This window comes from Lycorma delicatula, chromosome 7 (genome assembly GCF_047948215.1).
Source record: "Lycorma delicatula isolate Av1 chromosome 7, ASM4794821v1, whole genome shotgun sequence".
Lineage (NCBI taxonomy): Eukaryota > Metazoa > Arthropoda > Insecta > Hemiptera > Fulgoridae > Lycorma > Lycorma delicatula.
The window spans coordinates 102,380,133-102,394,780 of record NC_134461.1 but is presented as its reverse complement, the minus strand read 5'-3'; the positions used below and the strand labels follow the sequence as shown (position 1 = coordinate 102,394,780).

The 14,648-nt window shown below is 31.2% G+C and overlaps 1 long non-coding RNA gene across 1 annotated transcript in view; it reads left to right on the top strand.

Moving 5' to 3' along the window:
• Window positions 1-14,648, top strand: part of LOC142327469 (uncharacterized) — a 212,525-nt gene that overhangs the window by 118,724 nt on the left and 79,153 nt on the right. The gene's annotated exons all lie outside the window — the stretch shown is intronic.

Below are 14,648 nucleotides of genomic sequence, written 5' to 3'. Positions count from 1 at the left end.
CGATTCTAAGTTTGCGTTTATTGCGTTGTACACTCATTGCAGTGCCCCAGACTGGTGCCGCGTATAAGATAGATGACATCATTGCCGTTGTGATCAATCTTCTGACCACCAGTTTCGGTGCACAGTGGTTATTAAATAGACCTCTTAGAGCCTTAATTGTAGGGGCCACCTTTTGACAAATCATATCTATGTGATAACCGTACTTTAGACGGTTTTACATGTTTCTTGAAAACGTGTTTATTAACTGGTAAATAAAAGTGAAAAATTATAAAAATGAAAAATTGATAATTCATTAATGAAAAAATTCAAATCGGTTTTAAAGAAATTCGTGTAGTTTTCTCAGCCAATTAGATATTAAAAACCATTTTAAAAGCTACACTATAAAGATTGTTATAATTATTTCTTTTTTGTTTTCAAGTACCATTATAAGTCCATATTAGCAGTTTTTTCATAAAATATATAGCAAATTCATTTTTCTCAATTGCGTTACGATATCGACGTTTGCAAAAAAACAAAATGGGGATTATATATTAAATTTTCAATAATAAAAGCTAAAACTGTTTGAAACTTATTGATTTTTTTCTACCATAAACAGTTCAAAATTGGTATCAACAAAAATAACAAACAAAAGTTATAAATTTATTCTTTGTTTGAATTAGTATGATATTCCGGAATTTTCCATGAAAGTTTTGCATGAAATGCAGCTTTCTTGGTTTGAAACTCTTAAGTAGCTGCAACGCTTATTCATGTAATGAGTGAAATATTTTTAAAAAAAGATTGTTTTTATCTTATAAGAAACACGGAATAAATGAAAACTTTCATTTTATTAGTAAATAGAAAATTTGTTAAAATTTTTTTTCATGTTTTCTTATGTAATTCTATTGACAAGATATTTCACAATATAATAGTATTTTGAATTTAATTATTACATAGTTCTGCTTCCTTATTCATACAGAAACAAAAAAAACTTTATATTCGTAAATGAAGCCTGAAAAAATACCTTATGTTTTCATGAAAACTTGGTTTAATGTTAATTTCAATGAGTAGAATAAAAACCATATTGTCCACCTATATATCTGTATGCTTCTAAGAAATACCTGGAGATTTTCACTAAATCTTGTTCGGATGACTTAACACTGACCAACAAAAGCCGATTAATTTAGGATTTAATCGTAACTTTGAGTTGTTTAATTTCCTTTTAACCTTCTTTTGAGTTAACAGTTAAAAATTTCAAAAACCTTTCCAAATAACATCTAGAACCTAACCGAACAATACTGTAGATATTGTGATAAATTAATATGATTTTTATTGTGTAGATTTCATGATATAAGTTATTGTTTTGAAAATTTTATTTATATTACAAAAAAAATTAACGAAAAATTATAATATTTTGTAAATTGACTAATTTCTAGTAATTTTATATTTTGGAAATATTTTTAATTTCTAAGGAATTCCCATTAAAATATTTTTAACTTTTTTTTTTAAATACTTTAATTAAGTGAAAGAAATCTGTCAAATCTTTTATCAATGTAAAATACAGGGGAGTAACGTTTTTCACAGTTATAGTTTCGTAGGTATAGGAAGTGCATAATTCTTCTACTAAATTATACACAAATGTGTATTAGAAAATTGTTATCCACGAATCAATTTTTTTTAAGATTTACAATTCTGTGTTATTGCATAATATTTTTGAATTTAATGCATTTTTGTTGTAAAATAATAATTCTTTTTAAATTTTTATTATCAGTATAACATTTAAATAATATTTAGATAGAAGTGAAATATTTCTTTAATACTAGCATTTAAGTAAGAAATATTACTTTATATTTGGATATTTTCCCCGAACCATAGAATTCAAGAATATTTAAGTAATATTGTGCGTGTAGGTGAAATAACATATGATATTCAAAGCACGAAACCACGAAGGGGTGGACCATTTGATATGCCCCGTGTTGGAATTTGTCAACTTTTTATTTCAATATTTCCATGTGAGCGAAATGAAATCCTTAGACGCTCGTGTGACTTGTTGGCTTTCAATATCCAGCCTCTTTCTTTTCTCTACCACATTCGAATGTACGGTAAGCTACGAAAGAACCCTTATTTTTCTTACAACGTATGTGTACTGTACGCACACGTGCTTTTCGTTTCCCTGTATGTATAATTTTTGTACATCAACCTCCAAATTCGTAAAGTACGTGAACTGAATATAAAATCTTAACTTTGTAATGAGCACATTGTACTATTACTGTTATTACTTTTTTTTTAATACTTGGTGATTTTCATTTTTGCGTGACGGTATTTCAATCGTGAGTATCTTTAAATACATGTATTATTTATTTTTTTTTGTTTTTCTCAGCTGAGTGGGATTGGAACATTTAAAATTAATTGTTTTATTTTGTTTTATGATTACTGTTATTATTATTACCACCTCTGACATAATTTTACGTGTATTTTAATGAGGAAGATAAAGTAAATGAATGAGAGACTAAAAAATTTCAACATTTTTGCCGGTAATCGAATCCGAGATCAACTAATCTAGAAATCAGCTTCCTTATAACTACCCTAACTTAGTAGCGAATTATAAAAATCGGTAATACTCTGGATTATTACTTATGTCACACCGAGGAGAAGTGTTAGTTTACTTACCTTACATCCAGAAGGTTATTGATTCGAAATTTTTCACACTCCGAAAAACTAATAATTTAAAAAAAGGAAGTAGAATGACAGTAATTAGACATTACCCTGGTGTTACCAATATAAATAAATAATGTATTTTTCATACAAATAGATTAATTTGTTATTTTACATTCACATCTGTCCCAATATTTTTTTTTTTGCTGTGACACATTTAAAAACATTTGAGGTACAAATTCGCTAATCAGAAATTCATTCTGTAAAATTAATGTTATTGATAATTGTTCCTACACCGGAATTCCCTCTCGTAACAGAATGCTGATATTGCAAGGCTACTTTCAGATGACCTTTGAATTCGGATGTCCAACCGGATATAGCTCAACGAAGAAGGAAACCTTTTCCAAAGAAAGAGTTAATTCAAATGTTTCAAAGAAGGAAACATTTGAAATAAACATGTATTAAATGCAGGTTATTTTTAAGAATGGGTATACCGTTTCCAGAAGTGCTTTTGATACGTATTAGATCATCCACAACTGTTACGGTTTCTGCATTTTAAAATATTCTCAGAAACAACAAAATTCAGCATTAAAAATGTTATGTCATTAGGGGAAGCATTAAATAATATTTTAAGGAAAAATATGAGGATCGTTCAATAATTTAAGGGATAAATAGAAACAGCGGAAAAGGTATTAAATGGAAAAAACTGAAATTGTCTACGACCAAGTTCGACAAAGGAAATATCAGTTGTCGGAAAATAATTTCTATTATTGAAACCTCTTTTGTTTATTTAGAAATCTCGGCTCCGTTTGAAGCGTATATCATGGAAGAACTGCTGAAATTTTTAGTGCGAGTATCAAAAATGTCCATTCACGGTAAGCTCTATTACCGCATAATCGTGTTCAAGGTGGGTTCGAGATAGTCGACTCAAAATTATGAAATCACCGGAATTTATATTTTTACAGGACTTTAAAAGTTTTAATAGGAAATTAGTGCTTTTATAAATCGAATAATAGCTTAAATGAAATTTGAATTCATCATATTGAACCAAAATCCAAAACGTCAGTGTGTGGTATGGAAACATCCGAGTTCCCCACCCAGGAAAAATTCTAAATCTATTCGTCAGCAGGTAAAAATATGTTTACGAAGTTTTGGGATTATAAAGACTCAAATTACTATATATTCTTGAAATAACGTAAAATCTGCAGCAAGTACTATTATGATAAGCTCTCTCTTTTTCTGTTTAGCCTCCGGAACCACCGTAAGGTATTCCTTTAGAGGATGAATGAGAATGACATGTAAGAATGTAAATGAAGTGTAGTTTTGTACAGTCTCAGGTTTACTAGGATTTGAACTTTAGAACTCTCACTTCAAAATCAGGTGGTTTGCGATGACGAGTTCATCAGTAGATCAGCCCGGTGGGCTATTATGACATGCTAAAGAAAATAAAGTGAAACCCGCAAAAAAGGAGGAAATTAAGGAGGAAATATCGTAGTGTTTTTTCTGAAAAGGATCCATCATCATGTCCACTTCCGTACCGCTCAAAAGATATGTACACAGCTGCGGTGCGGTATCTGCAAGGGACAGCCTCATCCGGGAGGCGTGGGAGGCTGCGGCGTCTCATCTTTGATGATCGGGTGGGGACTATCTTCCAGCGCCGTTGGAGGGAAAGTAAGACTGTAGTTCCGGCGGAGGATCCCTTTGGGATTCCTCGTTACAGGCGAGGCGTTAAGACCGGAGTCCCGGTGAGGGGAACCCTTTGGGATCCGCTCATTTGAGGCATGGCAAGCAAGGAAGACCGAGTCTCGGCTGCCTGGACGGGGCCTTGTGCCCTTCCGAGGTAGTTTGAGGCGTTGGTACCCCTAGGAGCTGAGTTTATGCTTAGTCGCGAATCCGGCTCAATGAGGCGGGAAGCTATTCGAAAGTAAGGTAGGAGATAAGGTCAAATCTACCTTAGAGTCTCGACCTCACGCCATCAAATATTGACTGTTTTGTCCTCTCAAACGGTTTTTACATGGCACCGAATTAAACAATATGCGGGTCAAGATTGCAGTACAAAAATAACTCAGAGACCAAGGTGAACAATTTTTTACTACTGGAATAAGAAAGTTCACCGAAAGATTGTAGAATTACCTAAATGTAGCCGGGGATAATGTTGAAAAGCAACATCAGTTTCATTATCATGATTAAATAACAATTTTTCTACATTTATTTCTTTAATTGTTATGTATATCGTCATTAAAAACCAGTTTTTTTACAAAAGGAAACAATAAAGGTAAAACAATATATGTTACTAGTAAAGGATGACATCAATAATGTTAAAAAAAGGGGGAGTTATATTACTTTTTTGGTCTGAAAAATTAATTTTTAAGTGCTTAATTCTAATTTTCGTTAATTTTTTAAATAAAAGTAATATTTTTAAAATTCCTTAATACTTCTTCAGTTATTATTTATAAAGAGTGGTTATAATTCGTTTCTTTTAACCATATATAATAAACAGCTTTAAAAAGCTTGTAATATTTCATTAACTTAGCTTCAGTATTAAACAATAGTTATGAAAAAAGGTTTATTTTATTATCCAGTGACAAATAGTTTAAATATATTCAAAACTTCCAAATATTCTTGAAAAACTATATTTTAATTTAATATGCTTTTATATCAATATGATAACCTTAAACATATCACAAACTACGTATTATCTAAGCGGTAGATCTTTTCTATTGATTTACCATAGTTACATTTTGAAAGTACAAAGTTTTTTTTTATAAAACCCATTGGTTCTTTCGTTATTTTTTAGTTATTTATTCTAACTAAATTAAAATAGATTCTCATTATTTATATTGAATGGAATAGATCATCATTAACTGATGTGAGTATTAATGGAGTGGAATGGATGATAATTTGTCCACGTCACCAAGCCTGACCACTACCTTCAATTCTCCTGTCAGTTAAAATGAGTACCTCTTCCATTTGGATAGTCCGATTGTAATTGACTATTTTGAAACAAATGATAACCAATTCGAGGTACTCCTGTAAACCTCTTATTCGATTACTTGTTATAAAAATCTGTTACTGAGGTACGTTATATACACAAGCATGTGTATTTGGGCTAAATTTTATGAAGAACTATTTTTATTCGTTGGAACTGAACATTTTTATTAAAACATCTGTTATTGTTGGTATTCTTATTTGTATTTTAATAACTTCAGAATGGTGAAACTGATTTTTATGGATTATGTATCAAGAAATTGATTTCAGCTAGTTATATAAGTAACAAAAAATTAAAATGGTAGGAAGTAAACGCTGTTTCCATATCAAAAAGAGTAATAAAAATTTATTTTAAATCTTATAAATAAAAGAGCAAAAGAACGATTTTCTTTGAAAAAATTATTGAGAAAAAATTTTGTACCATAAATTTATGTATAACATAATATTTAAGTAGAAATTATTTAATGTTATTGAAGTGATTACGTAAGAGTATTAATGTCAATTAAGAATCAATATCAATTGTACTTTGGTATTCTTTGTATATTGATATTAAAAAATACATTCGACTCGCTGAAGAAGGCAATAGAAAACTATTTTACTCTTCACATTCCTTAATAACCCTGGCATGGAAGGCTTTATATTATTGGGAAGTACTATATCATTTTCGATGATTATTTTCTTTATATCAGGTAGCATATACCCATTTCTTTATGGCATTTAGCACTTATATAATAATAAATAATGAATTTTTATAACGGCTCCTTTTACACTATAGCTATCTACCACCACCATGAAGATACCTAATCTACTAACGTGGAATTGGGGAAGACCTAGGCTAATTGTAAGAAGTGCAGCAGAATAGTAACATAAAAAACTTGTATGTACTACACTATTCTATCGGGATTTGGGAACTTACAAAAACTAATTAACTATTGATTTCAATATTTAAAAAAAAAAAATCAACAACCTACACAAATTGTAGGCAGTCAAATCAAACAGTATATTAAAAAATTGACCTAATTTAAATTAAATATAAAATCAAAAAAGTACAGGCTACTCGACCTATTCATAAATTATATACTAATTTCAAATGATTAATTTAAGAAAAATAATAATAATTCAAATTTAAATAATGTTATAAGCAGAAAAAGAAAGATGATTATGAGAAATTCACATATCGGTAATCATTAGCCAGAAATATCTTTGTAATTTTTCTTTTAAATGAAATTAGATTTTCATGTAAAAGGATTTTACTAAATTCCATTACATATGAATGTAATGGAGCCAATTGCGCACAAATCCCGCCACGCCCTCGTCATCTTCAAATCTTTGCCCTCCTAGAGCTTCTTTAAGCAGCCCAAACAAATGAAAATCGCAGGGTGGTAGGTCCGGACTGTAGGGAGGATGATCAAGTTAAGTCAAGTGCATTTCTTCTAGTTTTGAGAGACCGTTAGAGCTGCAGTATGGGACCTGGCGTTGTAGAGGAGAATGGCCTTTCAAATCGGTTGGTCTCGTCTTTTGCGGCAATATACATCCCTCACCACGTACAACAGCTCGCAGTCGTAAGCAGTATTGATCGATGCGTCGTTCATGTAAAAAATCAATGAGCAAAATGCCTCGCCGGTCATAAAAAAAAAAAAAAAAAACGGTTGAAAGAACCTTGCCAACTGACAGTCGAGGCTTGGCTTTCACTGGAGCTGCCTCCCCTCTCCTTCGCCACTCCATACTGGCTTGTTTCAACTGAGGAGTGTAGTGGTAGACTCACGTTTCGTCACAGTTGACGATTGACTCAAAAATGTATGTATCACCTTCTTTCGCAAACCATGCTCTAAGCCTCTGACAGACCTCCAAACGTCTCAACTCCTGATCTGCGATCAAAAATCGAGGGACCCGTCTGGTACACGCTTTACCGAACTGTAGGTCGTTTGTGATGATCGCTTGACAACTCCCATAACTTATTCCGACCTGTTCTGCAATTCCCGATACTCTCATCCGTCAATCGTTTTCGTTTGTAATGCTGGTCCGAGGACGGCGATCGTGTTCCTGACTTTCCACTCGTTCTCGTCCTTCCTTGAACTCTTTAAGCCAGGCAAACGCACAAGTCCTTAACAATGTTTGTTACCTGAACTGTGCAGTCAATCTCCGGAAAATTTCTGTCTCTTGAACTCCTTCACGAGGAAGAAATTTTAACATTATGCCGTTGCGCAGTGGAGCTTTGCATCTGTTGCTCCGACATCGTGAGCGTAACTGATTGGTAACTGGTTGAGAGTGTGAAATGGCCGGGTATCCCCACTCCTAATGACCCCTCCCAAGCATGCTAGAAGCGCGAGCCCAGTTCTACCAACCGTAGACGCTTAGGAACAAAAATCCCGTTTTTATTTGATTTACCCGTATATTATGCCCGATGTCATTTATAAAAAATAATAAATTAAAATTATCATATCTTTTATGCCTTTCTTGGTACATCAGTACCAAGATAACATATTATGAAACTTGATTAACAAAAAACATTGTATTTTATAGAATGTTTACCAAAAAGAAAAAAGTGTGAAATTGAGGTAATTGAAAAGAAAGAAAGGAAATTTTGAGGAAGATTTTAGAACGATTAGAGTAAATGGAGAATAAAACAAACGATTAAAGGAAAGTTCCTGAATTACCTATTACTCAAATGGTAAATATTATACAGCACAATTAATGGCGAGAATGTAATTCCTGACAACTCTCGAAAGTAAATCTGTGGCAGTCTTCAGGATGACAACGGCTCATTAAAGAACTGATTAATCACTCAGTTCTTTAATCAGGCATGTTTCTATAATCGGAGAATAATGTCTGATGGAACATTATATTATTGAAAGGCCAGAAATGTAATGATATTGTATCAACAGATTCAGAATTTAATAAAAAAAAATTGAGATGTAGAAAATAATAGTGATTATAGAGATCTGATAAAAGGAATAAAGGATCATCAGGTTGAAGAGAAAACAGATTCGAATTTAAAATGAAGTGAAGAAAGAAAGAACCGTAAGCTCTTAGAATGAGAAAGTATTGGGAAGGAAGGATAAAGAAATATCAGATGAAGATATTGTATTTGCAAGCCTAATGTGTGGTGCTATGAGACAACGAGTTCAAAATAAATGTATATTTGTAATTGTAACTTTTGTGTAAATAAAAACAAAAATATTTTGTTCGATCTACATGGTATTAACAACTATTTTAGTGATATTTATAATCTCTTACCTTTATTTGGAAAAAAAAAAAAATTAAAACAAAATACAATCTTCGTTCGTTTCATTTATTTTTTTCTAATAAATAAATTTTCCTTTTACGTTATAAACGGTTAAAATGTTTAATTACGGTCATAATTTTGATTAAGAAACCAAATCAAAAAAAATATATATATAGACTGAAAATTTCATTGTTTTTAAATCTATGATTTCTTCCAAATAAAAACATAAATTAAAATATTAAATTAGTGATCTAAAATCTAGCATTTGTTTTATTCTACTATTTTTAAATATAAGACTATCGTATTGGATTTGTATTCATAAAGTTACCATAGGAGACTGGACATATTAAGTTAGGGTTGTAATGTATATACATACGTTTAATCTCTGTTAGATCTGTAAACGAGGTCTTATTACCTTGAGTGAGAGTAAACTGAACGACCGTAAGCATGTTAGGGTTGTCCAGTGATGGATACCTTCGTTTGACTTTGTTCCGAGTCCGTAATGCTACCTATAAATCCTGCTGCAGAATAAACAACCGACATAACTCACCCTCTAACCCACTGTTTATCATCTTGAGAGCGTCATATTCAACCAGGATTGATAACAAATGCCCCTCCCCTTTATTTCTCTGTACACTTATATAAATATATTACGTAAGGTTTTTTAGACGTAGAACTCAAATATAAGATTTCCTATATACTCTATATCTCCAGCGGTAAGGTAAACCGCATACATATATATATATATATATATATATATATATATATGTATGAAACATTTCTTTACATTTTTATCTTTTTATTTGCTAGTACGAATTAAAGAAAGTATTGTGATCGCGAAAAATTTCTGTTTTCAGATTTCAACGGAAATATCCATTTTTACCATTCCTGAATCCGTTTTGACTAGTTTCGGCATGACATCTGTACGTATGTGTGTACGTATCCTACATAACTCAAAAACGATTAGCTGTAGGATGTTCAAATTTTGGATTTAGAACTGTTGTAACATCTACTTGTGCATCTCCCCTTTCGACTGCAATCGACTGAACCAAAAGTATCCAAAAAAGCTGAAAATCCAAAAACCTTTGGATTTTGGAATTTTTTTAAACTACAATAATAAGCCCTCATTGAGAGCCTTTTAACGGTATATCATAAGTGCTACTTATTTTCATTGGTTCTAGAGTTATAGCCAAATGAAATTTTAGTTAATGAAATATTTGGATCTTATAAGGGAAAGGCACATCAGTTAGAATCAGACCTGTTTTTCTTCTTATTTTTTTTAATTTAGATGTATTGATTTATTAATAATTATTAACCTCTGATAGTAAAAAAATGTTATATGTAATTTAATAGGCGTACAATGAAGTCATTTTGTGTCCACATCAAATTTTTTATTTTAAGAATGTAGTAATGCTTTATTTATTCTATATCAACAGGCGAAACGTTCTTCATATTTTATTTTCCAAAAGGAAAAAACTGGTTATGCAGAGTGTATTACGAAGTTCTCCCGGGACTTTCATAACCTATTCTACTCGTGTAAGTAATGGAAAATGTTCATATTAACATAAAACCTTAAATGCTTCATTTGCGAGTTACGGATAGTGAAAGATTTTGCTCAGGATTTCAGCTATCCCGCTGAAACGAAGTCGTACTGAAGTTTTAAAAACGTTAATTAAGGGTCAGAATAAGTGATTTCTGATGGTTTTTGATCTAAAAATCGAATAAAATGTGTTTCAGAACCCTGTCTGCAGTAGTTTTTGAGAAATCTTGGGTGAAATCCAACCAATTGGGGTAAAAATTCTGTTTTTTATGTTTGACTTTCAACGTTGTTAATTGGGTAATAATCACATAAACGTTTTTAAACAAAATTTAGAAAATGAACAAAATGATGTAAGATAGTTGAGTAAAACAAAGAAAAGTTAGAAAAATTTGAATTTTATTTAGAAACAGTACATTATTATAACTGTCAGAAAAGTACTTATTTAATGTAAAAAAAAAAGGGTCGGTCTGTCCCTTAATTAATCCTAAAAAATTCAGTACGACATCATTTCATTGGGGTAGCTTAAATCCTAGCGAATTCTTTCACTAGCCGTAACTTGCAAACGAAGTATTTTGGGACATGTTTATATAAACGTTTCCATTATTTTTGCTTGCAGAATAGGTAATTAAAGTTTTCCCAGGAGAACTTTGTGATACACTTTGTATAAGAAGAATAGTAAGACGTAATACTACACAGAATGTTTAATAAAATCTATTATTATTCATTGCAGTCCTAGTGGTATGTACCATGTAAGTAACTCAGAAATAAATACGTATGATATACACTCTCAGCGTAAAATGTTTTGTAATTAATTTTTATAAATATGTTCTGAAAATAATTTTGTTGGTTAGCCTGGTTGGGTTACACCTACCAGAGCTATATCTTCAACCACTTAATCGCTTTTGCCAGTAAGTCAATAGGTAACTAAATTAGATCGTGACAATATCCACTATCGCAAAGATAGAAACGTTTGAATGATTCATTAACAATAACAATTGATTGATTCATTTTTATCGAGAAATTCCCTTATTGCAAGTAGCCGATAATTCGACCAACCGATAATCCAGCTCTCACTGTAAAGAATATTATTAATCAAAAGCTCCGAAAGGGCTAAGAAAAAGGTCAAGGGCAAGAACCTCTGACCTGGAAGCTCCTGAATGATACTGTAAAGAGCAAAGCAGTTGATACAACTTGATCTTCCCTAATCAATTACGAACATTCATCCAATGTCAGATGAAATGTTCGAATGCCATAATTTTTCAGAACCTGAGCTTCTATCACTCTTAGATGATAGAGATCCAGTCGCAGTTCCATTAGGCGAATCAATCTTTTTGTTATCCAGTTAAGAGTGATAGCATGTTCATTATTCTTCAGGGCGGTTTAGGATATCGGAATGAATTTTAGGTCGCAATGGCTTCAGCTAAATTTACGTATCCAAACTGATATTTAAACAAAATTAACATTATCAGATTCCACTTCCTTTTTTTATCTTCATAATTTATATTACTATCTCACAACTTCATCATTGCAGTTATTTACAAACGACGGTACGTAATAGGAAGATAGTTTAAATATATAAATGCCTACTATAAGTAACTTAAGCTGGGCAGTTCCTAAATTTAGAATAAGGCCCTTTTCAGTTCAACTCAAACCATGTTCGAGAAGGACCGTGATTTGAGCTCTAAGCCAGTCTAGATTTTCTCGTACTACATTTGAAGGCCGTCTGATGACAATCTTAAATCTGATGTGTTTTTTCTCAATTTTGCATCACAATCTGACTGAAATATTATTAAGTATAAATTTATTACGCATAGTTAATTACGCTTTGTTTCAACTAATTGCAGCCCTTTGAAATTTAGTTAGGAAATTCATACTAAAGTTTAATTTTACCATATCCTTTTGAAACATATACTGCTTCTCGATATGACATTTTTTAAGATTTTCAGTCTATGCGGCCCTTCGTGATGTCTAAATCAATTCTCCATAATCTGTAAGTAGAGATGTGAGTTTCATGCAACGGAGTCATTCATCGTGTGGAAAAGTTTGGACCTTATTTGAAATTTGATGCAGACAATGAACACCAAATTCCAGAACAAAAGACCCAGAATTGAACTCTATAGGTTTTTACTGGTGATGGACTTACGGCACTGTTAGATTATTTTTTCTTAATATTTGTATGATTGGTTAGATACTTTCTATTATGGGCTGAGTAGGGTGAGAAATCATGGTACAGTTAAGAATTGAGACAATCGAGTACAATGTTAAAGTAAAAGAACGCGTCCTTAATATCAATAATATAAACTTCGAAAATATGTTGATATTTGTGGTACTTTTGATTTGATATAAGATCACTATAATACAACAACTGAACCAACCTCCTCTTTGAAGCTATATATTGACCTCAGTTTTTAATAACTGACATTACACAATTTGTTTCTTCACCCTTTAATTATTCATCCACTGAAATAACTTCCCGGAGACAGAAAAGAAGGTGCAATAACTACAGACTCAGTATATCTAGATCATATTGTTAGATAGACGGTTAACTATAGACTCATCCAAATATAAGATTTGTACGGTGAATTAAACTAGGGTTTTGAGGGAAAACATAATGATGCATTCCAGTTGTCGTTAATAAACTTTGCCGTTCTCCGTGGCAGAATGGTAGCATCTCTGCCTTTCATTCGAGGTTCTGGTTGCATTTCGTTCGAGTCGCGGTTAGTTATCGCATTTTCCCATTTTTTTTTTTTCAATCTAAAAAAGTTCATTACATTTCGTCCATCGATAGCTGTTATAATGTAACCTACAATAAAATGGAAAATAGATGATTTAATTTCTGTCTCGGACTATATCTCAAGTAAATTATAAACATTCAATATATTCATTCTTTCAGTGTTTTTATTCTTTCCAGGGAACAGATTTTAGATTATTTCAACAAAAAATTATGATCTTTTTTCGTAATACTGATTTCATTAATTGATATTAAAAATTATTTTCTTATTAAAAGTTTTAATAAATTTATCAGTATTTTTTGTTATTAATTTTAGTATTACAAACATGTAATAATATGTATTTATATTACTTTTTTATTATAGTATCATAAATGCATATTTATATGTACTTTCTTACTCTTTATTTTTGAAGTAGTTTAACCGTGATGAAATTTCATGTAATGGTACTTGAGGCGTGTTCTGTTTATTAAATATGATACTTGATGGAATGAGTAATACGACGATGCAATTAAGTAATTAAATTAATGAAAACGTTTACAAAAAATGTAATTATAAAATGAAAATTTATATTAACAGACGGTAATAAAAGAGTTTTGTATGTATATGTACATGTACACACGAGTATATATAAAATATGAGTGTTAAATTAAAAATTATAATATGAAGGAACTGTGAATAATACGCCCGGAAGTATTTTCATGAAAATATGAAAATTATGAAGTGCTGTTAGTGTAGAGACGTAATAACAGTAGAATCAAATAGAAATGAGAATCTGTGTCGGCTACGGAACAGGGTTCTAGTTGCCATACTGCTACACGTGGGGTGGAAAAACGGGGTGAAAGAGGGAGAGTCGTTGGCTCCTCTACAGATTACCTCAATTAACGTCAAAAAGCGGTCCCTTAACTTTGTGTTACTTTACCCGCAAATTAAGAACAGTATATGTGACTGACTAGATTGCTTCTCTATTTTCTTCAAGCTCTACTCTTTACCGTGCTATTACACTTTCATCTTTTTCTTCATTTCTTCTTAAATCTTTATCATTAATTTTTCCTTCTCTCATTATAGCAGCAGATATTAACTACACACAATTTTTGTATTCTATCTTTTTTTTTTTATTAAATGTAGATGTATTTTTCAATGATCAATAACAACCATGCTGTTGAATGAACATCTCCTTCTTCCCTAGTTTTTGTTAATCTCGTGGAGAACTTTCAGTTCTCCCTCTTCAAAGATCTCCCTTAAAAAAATAAACAATAATAAAACTTGTAAACGCTTCGTGAATATTCTGGTATTTTAAAACCATATATAATTATTAATTAGAATGTTATTATTATTAATTAGAATATTTTCTTTATTTTGTACTTTTTCAATCTACGTTAGACAATACTGTATTTGTAAAAGCATATCAAAAATAATTTTTATTTTCTTTATACATTTTAATGAAAAATTGATTAAGTTTGAAAGATAACAATTTTTATATTATTTAAGGTCTATTTATTTTCGTTTTTTTAGACTATTTACTTTGATAGTT